The sequence below is a fragment of the Dendrobates tinctorius genome, unplaced genomic scaffold (assembly GCF_039654945.1).
Source record: "Dendrobates tinctorius isolate UK_male_01 unplaced genomic scaffold, ASM3965494v1 ptg000059l, whole genome shotgun sequence".
Classification (NCBI taxonomy): Eukaryota; Metazoa; Chordata; class Amphibia; order Anura; family Dendrobatidae; genus Dendrobates; species Dendrobates tinctorius.
In genome coordinates, this window is record NW_027361727.1 from 91,117 (window position 1) to 112,500 (window position 21,384).

At 41.5% G+C, this 21,384-nt stretch overlaps 1 pseudogene; it reads right to left on the minus strand.

The window, feature by feature from the left end:
* Positions 1–5,844: 5,844 nt before the first annotated feature.
* LOC141092248 (uncharacterized) lies at positions 5,845–6,868 on the minus strand (annotated as a pseudogene).
* Positions 6,869–21,384: the final 14,516 nt, after the last annotated feature.

Here is a 21,384-nt window from a genome sequence, read left to right on the forward strand (position 1 = left end):
ATAGAGGCCAAGTATTCTCCCCGCCCCATGGCAGATATGACTGAACGGAGTGACTCCATCCGGAAATGTCTCATCCTGATAAACTTGTTCAGGAGCTTTAGGCCCAGAATGGGCCTGATGGCCCCATCTTTTTTGGGCACCGTGAAGAGGTTGGAGTCGAACCCCTGATATTTTTCGCTCTCCGGTATGGGGACAATGACTCCGTTGTGCTGGAGTAATTTTATGGCCTCGAGTAAAGCCCTTGCTCAGGCAATTACTTTGGGAGGACGGGAAAGAAAAAACCGTCTTGGGGGATATTTGATGAATTCTATCTTGTACCCCGAGGACACCAGCTCTCTTACCCATGTGTCGTGTGTGACAGAGAGCCAGGCGTGGCGAAACCAAAGCAGGCGGCCACCTACCTTGCCGGAATCACCTTGAAATTGCCTCGAGTCATTTGGCTGAAAATCTCTGGGACCTAGGTCCTCTTGATCTGGGCTGGTGGGTACGCATTCTCCCCAACGGGTTGGTTCTATATGAAACCTGCCGATCCCTGTCCTGGCTGGGACGACCTGAAGCGGCGGGATTGGTCGCTGCAGCCCACCCGGGGTTGCGAAAGGATCAAAACCGAGTCCTCAACCATAAAGCCCTCCTTATGGAGATCGCATTTGCCGCAGCGAGTGCCGCGCAGTTGGCCGCATCCAAAGATGCATTCATTAGGTAGTCCCCGGCCAAAGTGATTTGATTTGCGATCTCTGATACCTCTGCTGGTAGATCCATACCCTGCAGGGCTCTGTTCAATGATTCTGACCAAGCCAAGATGGCCTTTGCTACCCAAGTTGCCGCAAATGAGGGGGAGAGTGCTGAACCTGATGCCACAAGCACTGAGCGAGCCAGGCTCTCTATGAGATGGTCAGTGGGATCCTTGATAGAGGACCCACTAGGTATGGATAACAGGATTTTAGAGGCCAAGCGTGACACGGGTGGATCTACCGTTGCGGACTCTGCCCATTTCTTACGGAGATTAGGGGCGAACGGGTACCTCGCCTCGGGCACCTTCTGCCCTGAGAAACGCTTGTCGGGCCGCTTCCTGTGTTGTTGCACTATGTCCTCAAACTCGGGGTGAGAGCTAAATACTCTATGCGGCCGCTTTGCTCACCTAAATGAGACCTTGTGACCTGAGGCCAAGGTGGAATCATCTTCAACCCCAAGGGTCTGGTTGATGGCCTCAAGGAGACGGTCAACCGTTTCCTGGTACTCTGGAGTACCCGAATCAAGCGGCTCATCCGAGTCGTAATCTGAGCTCCCGTTAATGACCCTTGGTGAAGGTGAGCAAGAGGCCGAGCTTATGGATGCTGAAGCACCAGATGGACCGGGAGACGCTGTGTGGGTTCGTTTCCCCTGCGTCTGCCTAGAGTGAGAGCGGCCCCTGCAGGCCGGAGGCTCCTGTGATGTGGAGGACCCCTGTAACACAGGGGTGTAAAGGGACTCGATTGCGCTCGTAAGCGATGCCATGGACTGTGACAGAGATGACAGAGATAGAGTCCATTCCGGGGGGGCTCGGTACACTGGGCTCGGTCGCAGGGGAGGAATCCTGGCGCGCTCGGAATCGCAAGTTTCACAAATCTGTTTGGTTTGTGCATGTGAGAAGGTGGACTTACAGGAGGTGCACGCAACATACAGGAACGTGTGTGCCTTAGCTTTTCTGGACATGATGGCTGCTAAGTGATATGCCAAGGGCAAAAAACTGTTTAGCCTCTGGAAACACCGAGGGTGGCCTTCCTCCAGGGGTAGCACTTACCCCAGTCCTGTGTCCCCCGGTCCTGGCTCCTGTTATGCGTCCAGCCTGCCGACCAGCTGCTCCTTTTTATAAAGCAAAGCACGCCTCGGCATGTCGGTGGGCCTTCGGACGAAGAGGCGGCCGCTGGCACGTTATAGGGCAGAACTTCCGTCCGCGGCCTAGCTCCTGCAGAAGCCGGGGGCTAAATTTTTGATGTCCGCCCGAGGCCCCGGGGGCGGGTCTGCCAGAAGTGGCCGCGTCACGGGGGGCGGGAGCCTGGGCAGAAAAACATGCGCCGCTGGCTGCCACACTATGTGGCGCAACCCACGGAGGCCCGGGGATGTCCGAAAACGGCGCCACCAGGAGTGCCGACCCCGGGGGTCTACAGGAGTCCTCCCAGCCCACCTCCTTGCACGCCTCACCCCTAGACATCCATCTTGATCCTCAGGTTAGGGGGGGAAGGGGGCTGCAAAAAACTTAAAGACGGTGCAGGTTCCCTAACTCCATCTTCCCTATAGGGGATGAGGAGAGGGACCGTCCGCCACCTTCCATCACCGCTGTCTGGCATTGGTGATGCAGTGGGGGCCGCACGGACTGTTCGTAGGCCTCTGTACAGCCTAGGGTTTCACTACCTTAGGGTGGTCAGGGCTCAGTCCTGCCTCATGTCCCATGTAGCGGGAAAGGATACGTGGAGGCGACACTCGCATGTGCTCGCACGTTGTTGGTTTGTGGAAATCGGACCCTTTCAATAGGGTCCGTTGCCCCTGTCTTATCTTCATGGAAAAAATGACAGAGTCTGGAAAAAAAGACCAGACATGTGCCTCCAATGGACACTAAGCAAGAACTGGTTTCGCCTGCAACCGAGGCGAGGGTGTATACTGCGGAGGAGGAGCTAACCTTTTTTTGTCATTCACTTAGTGTCAGCCTCCAGGTGGCAGTAGCATACACCCACAGTACCTGTGTCCCCCAATGAGGCGAAGGAGAAATAATTTTTTATATAAAATTGTCTTCATTGCATAAAAGCGCCAAAACATAAAAGAAGACACAAATGAGGTATCGCTGTAATTGTACTGACCCGAAGAATAAAACCGCTTTATCAATTTTACCACACGCGGAACAGTGTAAACACCCCCCACAAAAGAAATTCATGAAATGCTGGTTTTTGTTCAGTCTGCATCCCAAAAATCGGAATAAAAAGTGATCAAAGAATGTCATGTGCCCGAAAATGGTACCAATAAAAACGTCAACTCGTCCCGCAAAAAATAAGACCTCACATGACTCGGTGGGTCAAAATATGGAAAAATTATAGCTCTCAAAATGTGGTGATGCAAAAACTATTTTTACAATAAAAAGCGTCTTTTAGCATGCAACAGCTGCCAAACATAAAAACCCGCTATAAATAGTAAATGAAACCCCCCCTTTATTCACCCCCTTAGTTAGAGAAAAAAAATAAAATAAAAAAAAATGTATTTATTTCCATTTTCCCATTAGGGTTAGGGGTAGGGCTAGAGTTAGGGCTAGGGCTGAGATTAGGGTTAGGAGTGTGTTGGGGTTAGAGGTGGAGTTAGAATTTGGGGGTTTTCACTGTTAAGGCACATAAGGTGCTATCCAAACGCAACATGGCATATGATCTCAATTCCAGCCAATTCTGCGTTGAAAAAGTCAAACGGTGCTCCTTCCCTTCCAAGCTCTGCCATGTGCCCAAACAGTGTTTTACCCCCACATATGGGGTATCAGCCTACTCAGGACAAATTGCAAAACAACTTTTGGGGTCCAATTTCTCCTGTTACCCTTAGGAAAATAAAAAATTGGGGCAAAAATATCATTTTTGTGGAAAAAAATATGATTTTTTTATTTTCACGCCCAGGTGTTATAAACTTCTGTGAAGCACTTGGGGGTTCAAAGTGCTCACCACACATCTAGATAAGTTCCTTGGGGGGGTCTAATTTCCAAAATGGGGTCACTTGTGGGGAGTTTCAACAGTTTAGGCACATCAGAGGCTCTCCAAACATGACATTACACCCGCAGACCATTCCATCAAGGGCTGCATTCCAAACGTCACTAGTTTTCTCCCACATATGGGGTATCAGCGTACTCAGGACAAATTGGACAACAACTTTTGGGGTCCAATTTCTCCTGTTACCCACATCTAGATAAGTTCCTTGGTGCGGTCTAGTTTCCAAAATGGTGTCATTTGATGGGGGTTTCCACTGTTTTGGCACATCAGGGGCTTTCCAAACGCGACATGGCGCCCGATCTCAATTTCAGCCAAAAAAGTCAAATGGCACTGCTTCCCTTCGAGCTCTGCCATGCGCCCAAATACTGGTTTACCCCCACATGTGGGGTATCAGCGTACTCAGGACAAATTTCACAATAACTTTTGGAGTCCTGGTACCCTTGGGAAAATAAAAACTGGGGGTGAAAATATCATTTTTGTGGAAAAAATATGATTTTTTATTTGTACGGCTGTATGTTATAAACTTCTGTGAAGCCCTTGGGGGTTCAAAGTTCTCACCACATATCTAGATAAGTTCCTTGAGGGGTCTAGTTTCCAAAATGGGATCACTTGTGGGGGGTTTCCACTGTTTAGGCACGTCAGGGGCTCTCCAAACATGACATGGCGTCCGATCTGAATTCCAGCCAATTTTGCATTGAAAAAGTCAAACGGCGCTCCTTCCCTTCTGAGCTCTGCCATGTGCCGAAACAGTAGTTCCCCCCACATACCAGGTATCAGCGTACTCAGGACAAATTGCGCAATAACTTTTGCAGTCCAATTTCTCCTGTTACCCTTGGTAAAATAAAAAAATTGGACCTGAAGTAATTTTTTTGTGAAAAAAAGTTAAATGTTCATTTTTTTTAAACATTCAAAAAATTGCTGTGAAGCACCTGAAGGGTTAATAAACATCTTGAATGTGGGTTTGAGCACCTTAAGGGGTGCAGTTTTTAGAATGGTGTCACTTTTGGGTATTTTCTATCATATAGACCCCTCAAAGTGGCTTCAAATGTGATGTGGTCTGTAAAAATAAAATGGTGTTGCAAAAATGAGAAATTGCTGGTCAACTTCTAACCCTTATAACTTCCTAACAAAAAAAAGTTTGGTTCCAAAATTGTGCTGATGTAAAGTAAACATGTGGGAAATGTTACTTATTAAGTTTTTTTGTGTGCCATATCTCTGTGATTTAAGGGCATAAAAATTCACAGTTGGAAAATTGCAAAATTGTCAAAATTATCGCCAAATTTCCATTTCTTTCACAAATAAACGCAAGTCATATCAATGAAATTTTACCACTAACATGAAGTACAATATGTCACGAGAAAACAATGTCATAATCTCCGGGATCCATGGAAGCGTTCCAGAGTTATGACCTCTTAAAGGGACAGTGGTCAGAATTGTAAAAATTGGCCCGGTCATGAACGTGCAAACCACCCTTGAGGGTAAAGTGGTTAAAAGGGTTGTCCATGATCCCATAGAAAACGGCACCTCCCTGGGAACAGAGACTGTCGGCCATTGCAGGTCATTGAAGTGAACGAAACAGAGCTACAATAACGCGCACAATCCATGGTCAGGACTGGCGCTTTTTCTAATCCTGGAGAATGGGTTTAAAGTGTACCTGTCATTTTAGGAGACTGTTCACAATAAGTTTGTGTGTAAGTAATGAGCAATAACACTATTGCTGGCCACTATATGACTTGTCTCCTGCATTTTTTGTTGCGGCTGTAATGTCTCGCATAAACAGCACACACAGACACGAAGGATTACTGCTCTTCTGTCTCTGTGTAGCACAAATTCAGAAGCATCATGGAGGACATTACACAACAGTACTGAGCAGCGTACATGTGAATCCAGCACTGGGATAAGATAAAACACTAAAACACTAGAAAGCAGCAGCACAATCTGTGCATTTCTCTCCCACCTACACCTCCTCCCTCCCCTCTCCATAGATCACACCAGGCAGCTGTTATTACTATCTCAGTGATTGATGAGTTCAGGAGGTTGGTGATGGGGGCAGACAAGTGGCTCATAATTGGTAAAAAAAAAATAAAGTTTCAACTATGAATACCTGGTGGGCGAGACAAGACATTGGTCATTGTCCTGGTGGAGGTCCCGGTCTCATGCCATTCACCTGTCCCAGTCTCATGCTATTCACTTGTCCCGGTCTCATGCCATTCACCTATTACCATATTTAGGAATAAAGGTTTTAGAGGAAATAGTTTCAGATACCACAGTACATTTGGGCTTTTACCCTGATCCCATTGATAAATTACTTCCTGGCCTTCCAGGTCCAGAATGAGCTTTAAGTTTTGAAGAACCTAACGTTGTGCCTCCATTTGGTCGCATGGATGATCCTTCTCTGTCCGATGAGGCAGTTTTAGGCTTAACAGCTGACAAAGTATTCCCAGTGGTTTGTCGGCTAGATCCAGATATGCTTGATGGACGTGCCGAACCAGAGCTGCTCATCGAGTGTCCAGAGCTACTCAGTCAAGATGGTTTTGCTGACCCAGATCCGCTAGAGGGCCGCGATGACCTGGAAGAAGGGCTTCCCGAGGGGCGGACAGAGCCTGAGATGCCAGAATGCTTGGAGGAACTGGAGCTACTTGTTGGTTGGGAAGAAGGTGTAACTGCTCCACTAGATGGCCGTCCAGAAGAAGAAATAGATGCTCCACAAGGCCTCGAAGAGCTAGATACTGCAGATGTCTGCCTGGTACTTGTTCCATGGCCAACTGATGACTTCCCAGAAGCTCCAGAAGACTTCATAGAACTTGAGCTGGAACTGCTGGATCGGAAACTTCCTTGAAGTTTTTCATTAGTCTCTGGCCTGGAAGATGAAGACTGTTTACCACCAGGGTCTCTGCAAGATGAAGGTTTGGAGCTTCCATTAGAAAAAAAGTTTACTTGCTAACAAGTGTTTCTCAGATTTGTGCTTAACATCAGAATGTTTTTTTTACGGTCCGGCTGTCTTCACTTCGAACTTTGTCATGATGACTACTTTTCGAGCTGAAGCCATTGCTCTTTACCTTTCTTTCCTTGGAATGGCTTCCCTTAGAAGAGGAATGTTTATCTGAAGAGCTTTTGCTAACTTTTACACTTTGGCTACTGGTTTTTGAGGTTTTTTGGTTGCATAGTTATGGAGTTTTGAAGGCTGAAGGAAGACCTTATGTCCATCTAGTTCAGCCTATTTTTAGTGCAGCTGTTCTGCATTGTTGATCCTGGGGAACGCAAATAACCCACAGAGTAGCAGCCAATTTTCTCCATAGGGAAAAAATTCCTTCCCCTAAGCTGGGTCAACCATCTACCTATAATATTATGTTATTCGTAACCTTCTATACTGTTACTCACAAGAAAAGCATCCATTCCTTTCTTAAATTCATTCAGTGAGTTGGCCATCACCACTTCCTCAGGAAGAGAATTCCAGAGCCTCACTGCTCTTACCGTGAAGAACCCTCTTCTATGCTGGTGCAGAAATTGTCTTTCCTCCAAATGAAGAGAATGCCCCCTTGTTCTTGTCACAGTCCTTGGTACAAACAGTTCATTGGAGAGATCTCTGTATTGCCCTCTGATATACTTGTACATATATATTAGGTCTCCCCTAAGTCTTCTCTTTTCTAGAGTAAATAGACCTAATTTTGATAACCTTTCTGGGTATTGTAGTGAACCAACTCCATTTATCATTTTAGTAGCCCGCCTTTGAACCCTTTCAAGTTCAGTAATGTCTTTCTGGAGCACGGCGTCCAAAATTGCACACAATACTCCAAGTGTGGTCTGACGAGTGATTTGTACAGAGGGAGAATTATGTTTTCATCTCGTGTCCCCAGACCTCTTCTAATGCATCCCATGACCCTATTTGCTTTGCTGGCAGCTGCCTGACACTGGGCACTCCAATTTAGCTTCTTATTGACTAAGATGCCTAAAGGGCATGTCACACTAAGAGATATCGCTAGCAATATCGCTATAACTTGTGACGTTATAGCGATATTGCTAGTGATATCGCTATGTGTGATACTTACCTACAACCCGCTCCCCCGCTGTTTATCGCTGATCGCGCGAGAACAGGCTGGACTGTTTCTCGTCGGTCACTTCCTGCGGCGCTTCCTGCTGTGACGACGAGCGACGCATGGACGCGGGTGGGAGGACGCAGGATCGCCTGGTGTGACAGGTAAGTAGCGACCCCCGTCCCCATCGATGTCGCTAGTGAGATCTGCCTGTGTGGCAGCGCACTAGCGACCACTTAGCGATGCACCAGCGATCCTGACCGCGTCATATCGCTGGTCGGGCTCACTGGTGCATCACTTAGTGTGACAGTACCTTTAGTCTTTTTCCATATCTGATTTCCTCAGCAGTTTCCCATTTAGTAAGTAATTGTAGCATCTGTTTCTCCTTCCCATGTGCATAACCTTACACTTATCTGTGTTAAACCTCATTTGCCATTTTTCAGCCCAATTCTCCAATTTACTTAAATCTGTCTGTAGTTGCAAACTGTCCTCCTTTGTGTTAACTACCTTACATAGTCTTGTATCATCTGCAAATACTGATATTTTACTGTGTAAGCCATCCACTAGATCATTAATAAATATATTAAATAGTAGGGGGCCCAATACAGAACCCTGTGGTACCCCACTAATAACCCTGGCCCAATCTGAGTATTAATATTTATTATTATAGCGCCATTTATTTCATGGCGCTTTACATGTGAGGAGGGGTATACATAATACATACATACAAGTACAGTAATCTTAAACAATACAAGTCAAGACTGGTACAGGATGAGAGAGGACCCTGCCCGCGAGGGCTCACAATCTACAACGGGATAGGTGAGTATACAGTAGGCGAGGGTAGAGCTGGTCATGCAGCGATTTGGTGGATCGGTGGTTACTGCAAGTTGTAGGCTTGTTGGAAGAGGTAGGTCTTCAAGTTCTTTGTGAAGGATTCCATGGTAGGCGAGAGTCTGATATGTTGTGGTAGAGAGTTCCAGAGTAGAGGGGATGCGTGGGAGAAATCTTGTATGCGATTGTGGGAAGAGGAGATAAGAAGGGAGTACAGAAGGAGATCTTGTGAGCATAGGAGGTTTCGTGCAGGTAAGTACCGGGAGACTAGGTCACAGATGTACGGAGGACTCAGGTTGTGGATGGCTTTGTATGTCATGGTTAGGGTTTTGAACTGGAGTCTTTGGGTAATGGGGAGCCAGTGCAGGGATTGATGGAGGGGAGAGGCTGGGGAATAGCGGGGGGATAGGTGGTATAGTCGGGTGGCAGAGTTAAGAATAGATTGGAGGGGTGCGAGAGTGTTAGAGGGGAGGCCACAGAGCAGGAGGTTGCAGTAGTCAAGGCAGGAGATGATGAGGGCATGGACTCGGGTTTTTGCAGATTATTGGTTGAGGAATGTACGGATCCGTGAAATATTTTTGAGTTGAAGTTGGCAGGAAGCGGAAAGGGCTTGGATATGTGGTTTGAAAGAGAGATCAGTGTGAAGGATAACCCCGAGGCAGCGAGCTGGTGGGACTGGAGAGAGTGGGCAGCCGTTTACTTTAATGGATAGGTCTGTTGGGGCGGTCACGTGAGATGGGCAAAAGATGATTAATTCTGTTTTGTCTATATTAAGTTTTAGAAATCTAGGAGAAGAAGGATGAAATAGCAGACAGACATTGAGGGATTCTGTTTAGTAGGGAGGTTATATCTGGTCCAGAGATGTAGATCTGTGTGTCATCAGCATAGAGATCAATTCTGATGGAACTTATTTTTGGACTTCCGTGCACTGCTTGACAAAGTACAGGATTCCAATTATGATTGAAGAATAATCATTTAAATCCCAAAGCGTTTTGAAGTGGGATCACTTCTTCCTCAGGGGATGACAAACATGAACAGACGGCGTTATCTCAGGACTATATACACTCAAAATTTAAAAAAATGGGCGCCAATAGTTACATGCAAGGAGTCAAAGTTCAAACGCCTGAAATGACATAATTATCAATCTTTTCATCATAAAATAACTTAAAATAACAATAACCCTTTATTTTATTGCAGAAGAGAACTTAAAAAGAAGAAAAAAAGAGAAAAAAGAGGGAAAGAAAAAAAGGGAAAAAAAAGAAAAGAAGAAAAAAACGAACTCGCTGTGAAGAGAGTTAAAAAACATTGGCGAACCACTTTATCTATTACGCCACAATAGGAATACATCTCAATGAAGGAAAAAAGAATCAATAAATATATATTCATGAGAAATGTATATAAATATATAAGTATATATATAAAAAATAAACATATATGATAAAAAACTCTCTTTTGTGTGAGACCATAGGAGCCAGTTTGAAAAAGTATAAAAAAAAATGTTTTAATGAATATATTTCAATAAAAATTATTGTATGTAAAAATAAAATTATATGTGTATATTTCAATAAATTTGTGAGTGATTTCAATAAATTAACATAAGAAATAAGTTTTATCCCCTTACAGGATCATATCACATTATGATACATTGGTCAGTGTATCCATTGATATTTTGCTACCTCAGCTGTCAAGACTAGTGTTGAGCATTCCGATACCGCAAGTATCGGGTATCGGCCGATACTTGCTGTATCGGAATTCCGATACCGACTTCCGATATTTTTTCAATATCGGAAGTCGGCATCGGAATCGGAAGTTCAAAGTTGATTGACAGCCTGACGTCATCATGATGCGCGGTGTGTGCGCATCATGATGCGCCGTCATTTCGGGCCTTCCGGGGGTCTCTGCCGGCCTGCCGGGGGGCTGTGTGGACTGCCCGGGGTCTGTACCGGCCTGCCGGGGGGCTGTGCCGGCCTGCCGGTGGTCTGTGCACCCTGTGGGGGTCTGTACCGGCCTGCCGGGGGGCTGTGCCGGCCTGCCGGTGGTCTGTGCACCCTGTGGGGGTCTGTACCGGCCTGCCGGGGGGCTGCGCCGGCCTGCCGGGGGGCTGTGCTGATGTCCGGGGGTCTGTGCAAGCATCGTCCGATGGGACTATAAGTCCCATCTGGCGATGCCTGCTACCATGACAGTGATTGACACATTAGCCAATGATAGGACAGTAGTAGTCCCATCATCCGGCTAATGTGTTAAATGTTAAAAAAAAAAAAAAAAAAATACTACATACATACTACATACATACTACATGCATGCTACATACATACTACATACTACATACATACTACATATATACTACATGCATGCTACATACATACTACATACATACATACTACATACATACTACATGCATGCTACATACTACATGCTACATACATACTACATACATACTACATGCATGCTACATACATACTACATGCTACATACATACTACATATATACTACATGCATGCTACATACATACTGCATACATACTACATACATACATACTGCATACATACTACATGCATGCTACATACATACTACATGCTACATACATACTACATATATACTACATGCATGCTACATACATACTACATGCTACATACATACTACATATATACTACATACATACTACATACATACTACATGCATGCTACATACATACTACATGCTACATACATACTACATATATACTACATGCATACCACATATATACTACATACATACTACATGCATGCTACATACATACTACATACATACTACATACATGCTACATACATACTGCATGCTACATACATACTACATACATACTACATACATACCACATATATACTACATACAATACATTCATACAATACATACATAGACATACAGTACATATAACATAGAGTAACATACTTACCAATACTTGTCACATTGTTCCCCGAAGCCATTGTCTTTTACGGAATAAATATTAACATAACAAACCACAAAAATACTCACCCACGATCCGAAGCAGTCCACGAGTGTGTCCCACGACGATCTTGGGTAGAGAACTGCAGCATCAGCTGTTGCTGCCGTTCTCTACGGGCTGCAGGAATCCAATGACGGAAGGTAGGTATCCTTCCGCACTGTATTCCTCCGCCACTTAAAAAAAAAAAAGTCCCTAGTCTCACTTTATGCCATTGCTGCGTGGGAAATTCCCACACAGCAATGGCATAAAGTGAGACTAGGGACTTTTTTTTTTAAGTGGCGGAGGAATACAGTGCGGAAGGATACCTACCTTCCGTCATTGGATTCCTGCAGCCCGTAGAGAACGGCAGCAACAGCTGATGCTGCAGTTCTCTACCCAAGATCGTCGTGGGACACACTCGTGGACTGCTTCGGATCGTGGGTGAGTATTTTTGTGGTTTGTTATGTTAATATTTATTCCGTAAAAGACAATGGCTTCGGGGAACAATGTGACAAGTATTGGTAAGTATGTTACTCTATGTTATATGTACTGTATGTCTATGTATGTATTGTATGAATGTATTGTATGTAGTATGTATGTAGTATATACACTCACTGGCCACTTTATTAGGTACACCTGTCCAACTGTGTGTTAAGACTTAATTTCTAATCAGCCAATCACATGGCGGCAACTCAGTGCATTTAGGCATGTAGACATGGTCAAGACAATCTCCTGCAGTTCAAACCGAGCATCAGTATGGGGAAGAAAGGTGATTTGAGTGCCTTTGAACGTGGCATGATTGTTGGTGCCAGAAGGGCTGGTCTGAGTATTTCAGAAACTGCTGATCTACTGGGATTTTCACGCACAACCATCTCTAGGGTTTACAGAGAATGGTCCGAAAAAGAAAAAAAATCCAGTGAGCGGCAGTTCTGTGGCTGGAAATGCCTTGTTGATGCCAGAGGTCAGAGGAGAATGGGCATACTGTTTCGAGCTGATAGAAAGGCAACAGTGACTCAAATTGCCACCCGTTACAACCAAGGTAGGCAGAAGAGCATCTCTGAACGCACAGTGCGTCGAACTTTGAGGCAGATGGGCTACAGCAGCAGAAGACCACACTGGGTACCACTCCTCTCAGCTAAGAACAGGAAACTGAGGCTACAATTTGCACAAGCTCATCGAAATTGGACAGTAGAAGATTGGAAAAACGTTGCCTGGTCTGATGAGTCTCGATTTCTGCTGCGACATTCGGATGGTAGGGTCAGAATTTGGCATAAACAACATGAAAGCATGGATCCATCCAGCCTTGTATCAACGGTTCAGGCTGGTGGTGGTGGTGTCATGGTGTGGGGAATTTTTTCTTGGCACTCTTTGGGCCCCTTGGTACCAATTGAGCATCGTTGCAACGCCACAGCCTACCTGAGTATTGTTGCTGACCATGTCCATCCCTTTATGACCACAATGTACCCAACATCTGATGGCTACTTTCAGCAGGATAATGCGCCATGTCATAAAGCTCGAATCATCTCAGATTGGTTTCTTGAACATGACAATGAGTTCACTGTACTCAAATGGCCTCCTCAGTCACCAGATCTCAATCCAATAGAGCATCTTTGGGATGTGGTGGAACGGGAGATTCGCATCAGGGATGTGCAGCCGACAAATCTGCGCCAACTGTGTGATGCCATCATGTCAATATGGTCCAAAATCTCTGAGGAATGCTTCCAGCACCTTGTTGAATCTCTGCCACGAAGAATTGAGGCAGTTCTGAAGGCAAAAGGGGGTCCAACCCGTTACTAGCATGGTGTACCTAATAAAGTGGCCAGTGAGTGTATGTGGTATGTATGTAGCATGTAGTATGTATGTAGTATGTATGTAGCATGCATGTAGTATATATGTAGTATGTATGTGGCATGCATGTAGCATGTAGTATGTATGTAGCATGCATGTAGTATGTATGTAGCATGCATGTAGTATATATGTAGTATGTATGTAGCATGTAGTATGTATGTAGCATGCATGTAGTATGTATGTAGTATGTATGTGGTATGTATGTAGCATGTAGTATGTATGTAGTATGTATGTAGCATGCATGTAGTATATATGTAGTATATATGTGGTATGTATGTAGCATGTAGTATGTATGTAGCATGCATGTAGTATGTATGTAGTATGTATGTAGTATGTATGTGGTATGTATGTAGCATGTAGTATGTATGTAGTATGTATGTAGCATGCATGTAGTATGTATGTAGTATGTATGTAGTATATATGTGGTATGTATGTAGCATGTAGTATGTATGTAGTATGTATGTAGCATGCATGTAGTATATATGTAGTATGTATGTGGTATGTATGTAGCATGTAGTATGTATGTAGCATGCATGTAGTATGTATGTAGCATGCATGTAGTATATATGTAGTATGTATGTAGCATGTAGTATATATGTAGTATGCATGTTGCATGCATGTAGTATATATGTAGTATGTATGTTGCATGTAGTATGAATGTAGTATGCATGTTGCATGCATGTAGTATATATGTAGTATGTATGTAGCATGTAGTATATATGTAGTATGCATGTTGCATGCATGTAGTATATATGTAGTATGTATGTTGCATGTAGTATGAATGTAGTATGTATGTAGTATGTAGTATGAATGTAGCATGTATGTAGTATGCATGTTGTATGTATGTAGCATGTATGTAGCATGTAATTTTTTTTTTTTTTTTTACATTCAACACATTAGCCGGATGATGGGACTACTACTGTCCCATCATTGGCTAATGTGTCAATCACTGTCATGGTAGCAGGCATCGCCCGATGGGACTTGTAGTCCCATCGGACGATGCCTGCACAGACCCCCGAAGCCTGCACAGCCCCCCGGCAGGCCGGCACAGCCCACCGGAGCCTGCACAGACCACCGGCAGGCCGGCACAGCCCCCCGGCAGGCCGGCACAGCCCACCGGAGCCTGCACAGCCCCCCGGCAGGCCGGCACAGCCCCCCGACAGGCCGGCACAGACCACCGGAGCCTGCACAGACCCCCTGGCAGGCCGGCACAGACCACCGGAGCCTGCACAGACCCCCTGGCAGGCCGGCACAGCCCCCCGGCAGGCCGGCACAGCCCACCGGAGCCTGCACAGCCCCCCGGCAGGCCGGCACAGCCCCCCGGCAGGCCGGCACAGACCACCGGAGCCTGCACAGACCCCCTGGCAGGCCGGCACAGCCCCCCGAAAGGCCCGTACAGACCCCAGAGAGGCTGTACAAGGCAAAAATAGGGTTTTTCTTATTCTGATACCGGAAGTCCCATAGACTTGAATGGGACTTCCGGTATCGGAATCGGCGATACCGATACTTTTTTTTAAGATCGGCCGATCCATTCCGATCCGATACTTTGAAGTATCGGACGGTATCGCTCAACTCTAGTCAAGACCAATCGTGGTGCTCAGTATAAAGAACGGACCCGCATCAGAAAAGAAGTGAATCAAGGGAGCAAGAATCGCTCCCCGCACATAACTACATCGTCACACAAAGGAAGATTAAACAAATGCTTATTAATATGTCCACATCAGAACACAGACAAATTTTTCATTTCACTAAAAACCAAGATCTGATTATATTAACAGTTAAAAAAGTCGTCGGTAGATGGGAGAGGAAAAAAGCAGATCACTCTCTGCACCTGCAACATATAAAAATCGCTCTCCATTGTTATGAAGGGAATAATTATATCATACATATATGCACACAAATAAAAACCGCATCAGATTATGCACAATGATTTAGAGATCACATCAGACTGCACATGGTAAAAGCCGCACATGGGAATTTGTGATAAAAACAAAGAAAATATCAGATATTAATTAAAATAAGTATGAATACAAATTAAAAAAATGTTAGAACACCAAGGTGATAAATTTAAAATATATTATAAAAATACTTCAGTGATTTCATTTAACCCATTAGGTTTCAGAGTATTCAATCTATAAATCCAGAATATCTCTTTTCTATTTAATTGTCCAACTCTGTCATGAACATCACTGGATACTTGCTCAAGCGGGCTAATTTTTAACCCTTTACTATCTTTGTTATGTTTAATTGCAAAGTGTCTTGAGAGACCATGAAGTAAAAACCCTTTTTTATGTTATGTCTATGGGAATTAACTCTTAAATGTAATGGTTGCGTTGTCCTTCCCACGTATTGTTTTTTACACTCACACTCAATTAAATAAATAACGAAATCCGCAGTACAGCTGAGATATTGCTTTATAGAAAAGGATTCGTTAGTATTAATAGATTTAAAGAATTTTTCTTTGTGAGTAATGACATTACAACATAGACAATTTTTACGTCCACATTTATAAATCCCTTTTGTTGGAACATTTATCAATGGGATTAGTTTATTATTACTCTTTAATCGACTGGGGGCTACTAGGCTTTTAATAGTAGGTGCTCTTCTAAAAGTAACCCCCGGGTTTTTAGGAAGGATTTTTTGAAGAATGGGGTCATTTAATAAAATATGCCAATTACTTTGCAAAATATTTTGTATTCTCATATGTTCAATGCAATACTGGGTAATAAAATTACCCATGAACCTATTATTATCAGGTTTTATTGATTTTGATACATTAATTAAATATTCTTGTGACAAATTAATACATTTATTATAGGCCTGTTTAATCAAATTCTCAGGGTATTTTTTATCCATAAATCTATTTTTTTAAAACAACAGCTTGTTCTTTGAAATCTTCAATATAGCAATTTTTTCTTATTCTTCTGTACTGATTATCGGGGATATTTCTCAGCCATGTACCAAGGTGTCCACTATTAAAAGGTATATAACTATTTATATCAACATTTTTAATAAAAGTCCTTGTCAATATTTTATTATCCTTGATAAAAATAGTGATGTCCAAGAAGTTATTATTATCATATGATGAAGAAAAAGATAATCCCCAATTATTAATATTGATTTCATCAATGAATTTTTCGATGTCATTATTGGAATTATCCCATATAAAAAATAAATCAATAAATCTTTTATAAATAATTAAATTATTGCACCACTTAGAATTCAAAATATAAAAATCCTCAAAAACTCCCATAAAAATATTAGCATAAGTAGGTGCGACTTTTGAGCCCATTGCAGTCCCATTACACTGATGATATAGAGATCAAAGGTAAAGTAATTGTTTTTCAAAATAAATTCCATACCCTTTAATAAAAAACTTTTTTGATCTCCTGTTAATCTATTATCCCTTATTAAAACTTTATTAAAGCAAGCAAGACCAATATTGTGTGATATATTAGAGTATAGGGAGGACACATCCATTGTTAAAAATATATATTGAGGTTTCCATTCAACTTTTTGTAAAAATTGAATTAAATACGTTGAATCTCGGATATAGCTTTTCAAATTTGGAACATGTACTACCATAATTCTATCAATAAAATGGGATAAATTACTGGTTAAAGAATTAATTCCCGATATAATCGGCCTCCCTGGAGGATTCTTTAGATCTTTAGGAATCTTAGGTAGATGGTAGAAAAAGGGGGTACGTGAATTTTGTATATTAAGAAATTTCAACTTATTTTTATTAAAAATATTCAAATTTTTCCCTTCTAAAATCATTCTATTATAGTTCTCCTTTATAATAGGGATAACATCCAGTGAAGTTTTTGTATAATATTTTTTATCTGATAATATTTTAGAGCTTCATTACAATAATCACTGCGATCTTGGATGACAATTCCACCACCTTTATCCGCTGAACGGATTACAATATTCGTATTCGACCCCAATGTTTTGAGCACTATTTTTTTCTTCCTTACTTAGATTGGTTTTACATATATAATTATCTTTAATGGATGATATTTCCTTAAATTTCCTTTGTACTATATCATTAAAAACATTCAAGGAATAACCCTTATTCTCTACCGGGTAAAAACTAGATTTAACAGGTACATCCAAATGAAATTTCATATCTGTTTCAACTTCAATCATTTTTGCTTCATTACCCACATTAATTTTATTAGCAGGAACTTGATTCATCTCCTTAATTAAAAAATGTCGTTTCAACGTTAATTTTCTAATGAAAATTTGAATGTCCAAAAAAAGATCAAAATCATTTATTTTATGCGTTGGACAAAAGGTTAATCCTTTAAATAAGACTTTTCTTTCATCTATTGTAAGTTCATAGGATGACAGATTGAAAATATTGCTAGTACTCATTCTTTCCTTTATTTTACTTTTCCTTTCTTTTTTTTCTCCCCCCTCTGCTTCCTCTACTGAACCTTTTCTTTTTCCCGTTTTTTTATCTGTGCGTTTTTTAGTGTTAGTGCTCGTGCTAAAAAAGGAACAGTAGCCGTGTTATCAATATTAGTGTTGTCAATTAAAATCTTATCTGTATTTGAAAAGGTGGAAGCATTATCCGTATTACTGTTAGTGTCATTAATAGAAAGATCCAATAGTGAACTAGGTGTAGAATCGAGGAATTCCATAAGCACTGGTGACATAATTTCTATTGGAGTGGGGGAGATAATCTTATTTGTATCCATCTTCGGATTTAATGCATCAATGAGGTTTTTTTTTACTCTTTTCATCATTAAGACGTCTCATCTGTTCCTTTATGCTTTCAAGATGTTTCATTGCTTCAATTAATGGAGCCGTCGTTTTGGTCATTTTAATTATTGTCAGTTTACAAAAAATAGTATTCTTAATAATTGCCTCATTATCCTTCATGGGGGATGTCATATTAATATTTTTTGGTAGGGAATTATTTTGTTGTTCAGAATTATTTATATTAGATTCATTAGAACACTCAGGTTTTTTACTTTCACTAATATTGACCTTTTCAACTGTATCCACTTTAGTTACAGTAGTGCTCTTGGAAGTTTTAATTTTATTATTCATTTTTTTATTATAGTCTTCCCTATCTCTTTGTAATTTTTTAGACTTTCTTAAAATTGTCTCATGCTCAACCTGCATAACATGTGTTATAACATTAGAATTTATTTTTTTATATTCAGGGTGATTAAAAAAAGGAATAAGTTCTTTAGATAAATTCATCACCTTAATAGCCGCCAGTTCAGCAAGTTTAGATCTTTTCTTATACAGTAACATAATCATTCTACTGTATGCATACAATTATTCAAATTATTGTCCCATTCACGTGTAAAATTCAAATCACTGGTGAAATGAGAATCAAAAACCAACCTTAAACCTCTTGGGCAAATGTTCTCCTCTAGATAGATGGATAGAAAGCGAGCATCTAGGCTATAATGTAAAAATTCCTCCTTAATGGCTTCTTTAAAGTTCAAAAAAATCTTGCGGAAGTTCTTTGTCTCTTCCTCATTGAATGGATTAACACGTTCTTCATTACAAGTTGTAAATCCAATATTTCCGATGGTCTGTAGAATTAAATGTCCCCTTGATGAAAGTCTGTTCTGGAAGTATTCCATCCTGATACACTGTAGCGAACCCTCTGCTGCAGAAAGTTCCTATGCACCGGTGGTCTTTTCCAAGGACCGCCGGAGAAATTCAATGTAGTACACTATAGGAACAGAAAAGCGCAATAGGGTCTTATCTGGGTTAATATTAAAATTATAAAAGAAATCCACTCACCTGTTGATAGGAGAGATCAGGCATATATAACTGCTAGTCCGCTGCAGCACGTCCAATGGTCAGGCAAGTGACCGTTACTATATCAATTCTTACAGAACTTATTTTTGGACTTCCGTGTGCTGCTTGACAAAGTAGAGGATTCCAATTATGATTGAAGAATAATCAGTTATTCCCAACGCGTTTCGAAGTGGGATCACTTCTTCCTCAGGGGATGACAAACATGAAAAGACGGCGTTATCTCAGGACTGTATACACTCAAAAATTTAAAAAATGGGCGCCAATAGCCACATGCAAGGAGTCAAAGTTCAAACGCCTGAAAGGACATAATTATCAATCTTTTCATCATAAAATAACAAAACAATAGCCCTTTATTTTATTGCAGAAGAGAACTTAAAAAGAAGAAAAAAGAGAAAAAAAGAGGGAAAGGAAAAAAGGAAAAAGGGAAAAAAGAAAGGAAGAAAGAAAAACAAACAAAAAAAAGAACTCGCTGTGAAGAGAGTTAAAAAACATTGGCGAACCACTTTATCCATTACGCCACAATAGGAATACGTCTCAATGAAGGAAAAAAGAATCAATAAATATATATTCAAGAGAAATGTATATAAATATATAAGTATATATATATAAAAAATATATATGTATGATAAAAAAAACTCTTTTGTGTGAGACCATAGGAGCCAGTTTGAAAAAATAAACATAAAAAATTTTTTTTTAATGAATATATTTCAATAAAAATTATTGTATGTAAAAATAAAATTATATGTGTATATTTCAATACATTTGTGAGTGATTTCAATAAATTAACATAAGAAATAAGTTTTATCCCCTTACAGGATCATATCACATTAGGATACATTGGTCAGTGTATCCATTGATATTTTGCTACCTCAGCTGTCAAGACCAATTGTGGTGCTCAGTATAAAGAACGGACCCACATCAGAAAAGAAGTGAATCAAGGGAGCAAGGATCGCTCCCCGCACATAACTACATCGTCACACAAAGGAAGATTAAACAAATGCTTATTAATATGTCCACATCAGAACACAGACAAATTTTTCATTTCACTAAAAACCAAGATTTGATTATATTAACAGTTAAAAAAGTTGGCGGTAGATGGGAGAGGAAAAAAGCATATAATTTTATTTTTAAATACAATAATTTTTATTGAAATATATTCATTAAAATTTTTTTTCTTTTAGATTTATTTTTTCAAACTGGCTCCTTTGGTCTCACCCAAAAGAGAGTTTTTTATCATATATATATTTTTTATATATATATATATATATATATATATATATACAGCGTCGGACTGGAACACCTTGGGCCCACCAGAGAAAATCATTCTTGGGGCCCACTATGTAGCTGCATAGAGTTAAATACCAGACCACCAATTATGTGGTAAAACACGCTAATATCCGGGTATAATATAAGGTTGTATATGTCTTAATTATGTAGCAGGAGTTGGGGTAGCCCCCTCATAGAATATAAAGCAGCCCCCTCACATAGTATAATGCAGCCATCTCATAGAATATAATGCAGCCATCTCATAGAATATAATACTGCCCCCCTCATAGGGTATAATGCACCCCCTCATAGGGTATAATGCACCCCCTCATAGGGTATAATGCACCCCCTCATAGGGTATAATACTGCCCCCCTCATAGGGAATAATGCACCCCCTCATAGGGTATAATGCTGCCCCCTCATAGGGTATAATACTGCCCCCCTCATAGGGTATAATACTGCCCCCCTCATACGGTATAACACTGCCCCCCTCATAGGGAATAATGCACCCCCTCATAGGGTATAATACTGCCCCCCTCATAGGGAATAATGCACCCCCTCATAGGGTATAATGCTGCCCCCTCATAGGGTATAATACTGCCCCCCTCATAGGGTATAATACTGCCCCCCTCATAGGGAATAATGCACCCCCTCATAGGGTATAATGCACCCCCTCATAGGGAATAATGCTGCCCTCCTCATAGGGTATAATGCTGCCTCCTCATAGGGTATAATGCTGCCCCCTCATAGGGTATAATACTGCCCCCCTCATAGGGAATAATGCTATATAGATATATAGATATAGAGTTAGATAGATATAGATAGAAAGATAGATGTAGAAATAGATAGATATAGAGATAGATAGTAGATAATGGATAGAAAGTAGATAATGGATAGATATAGATAGAAAGATTCATAGAGATAGATAGAGATAGAG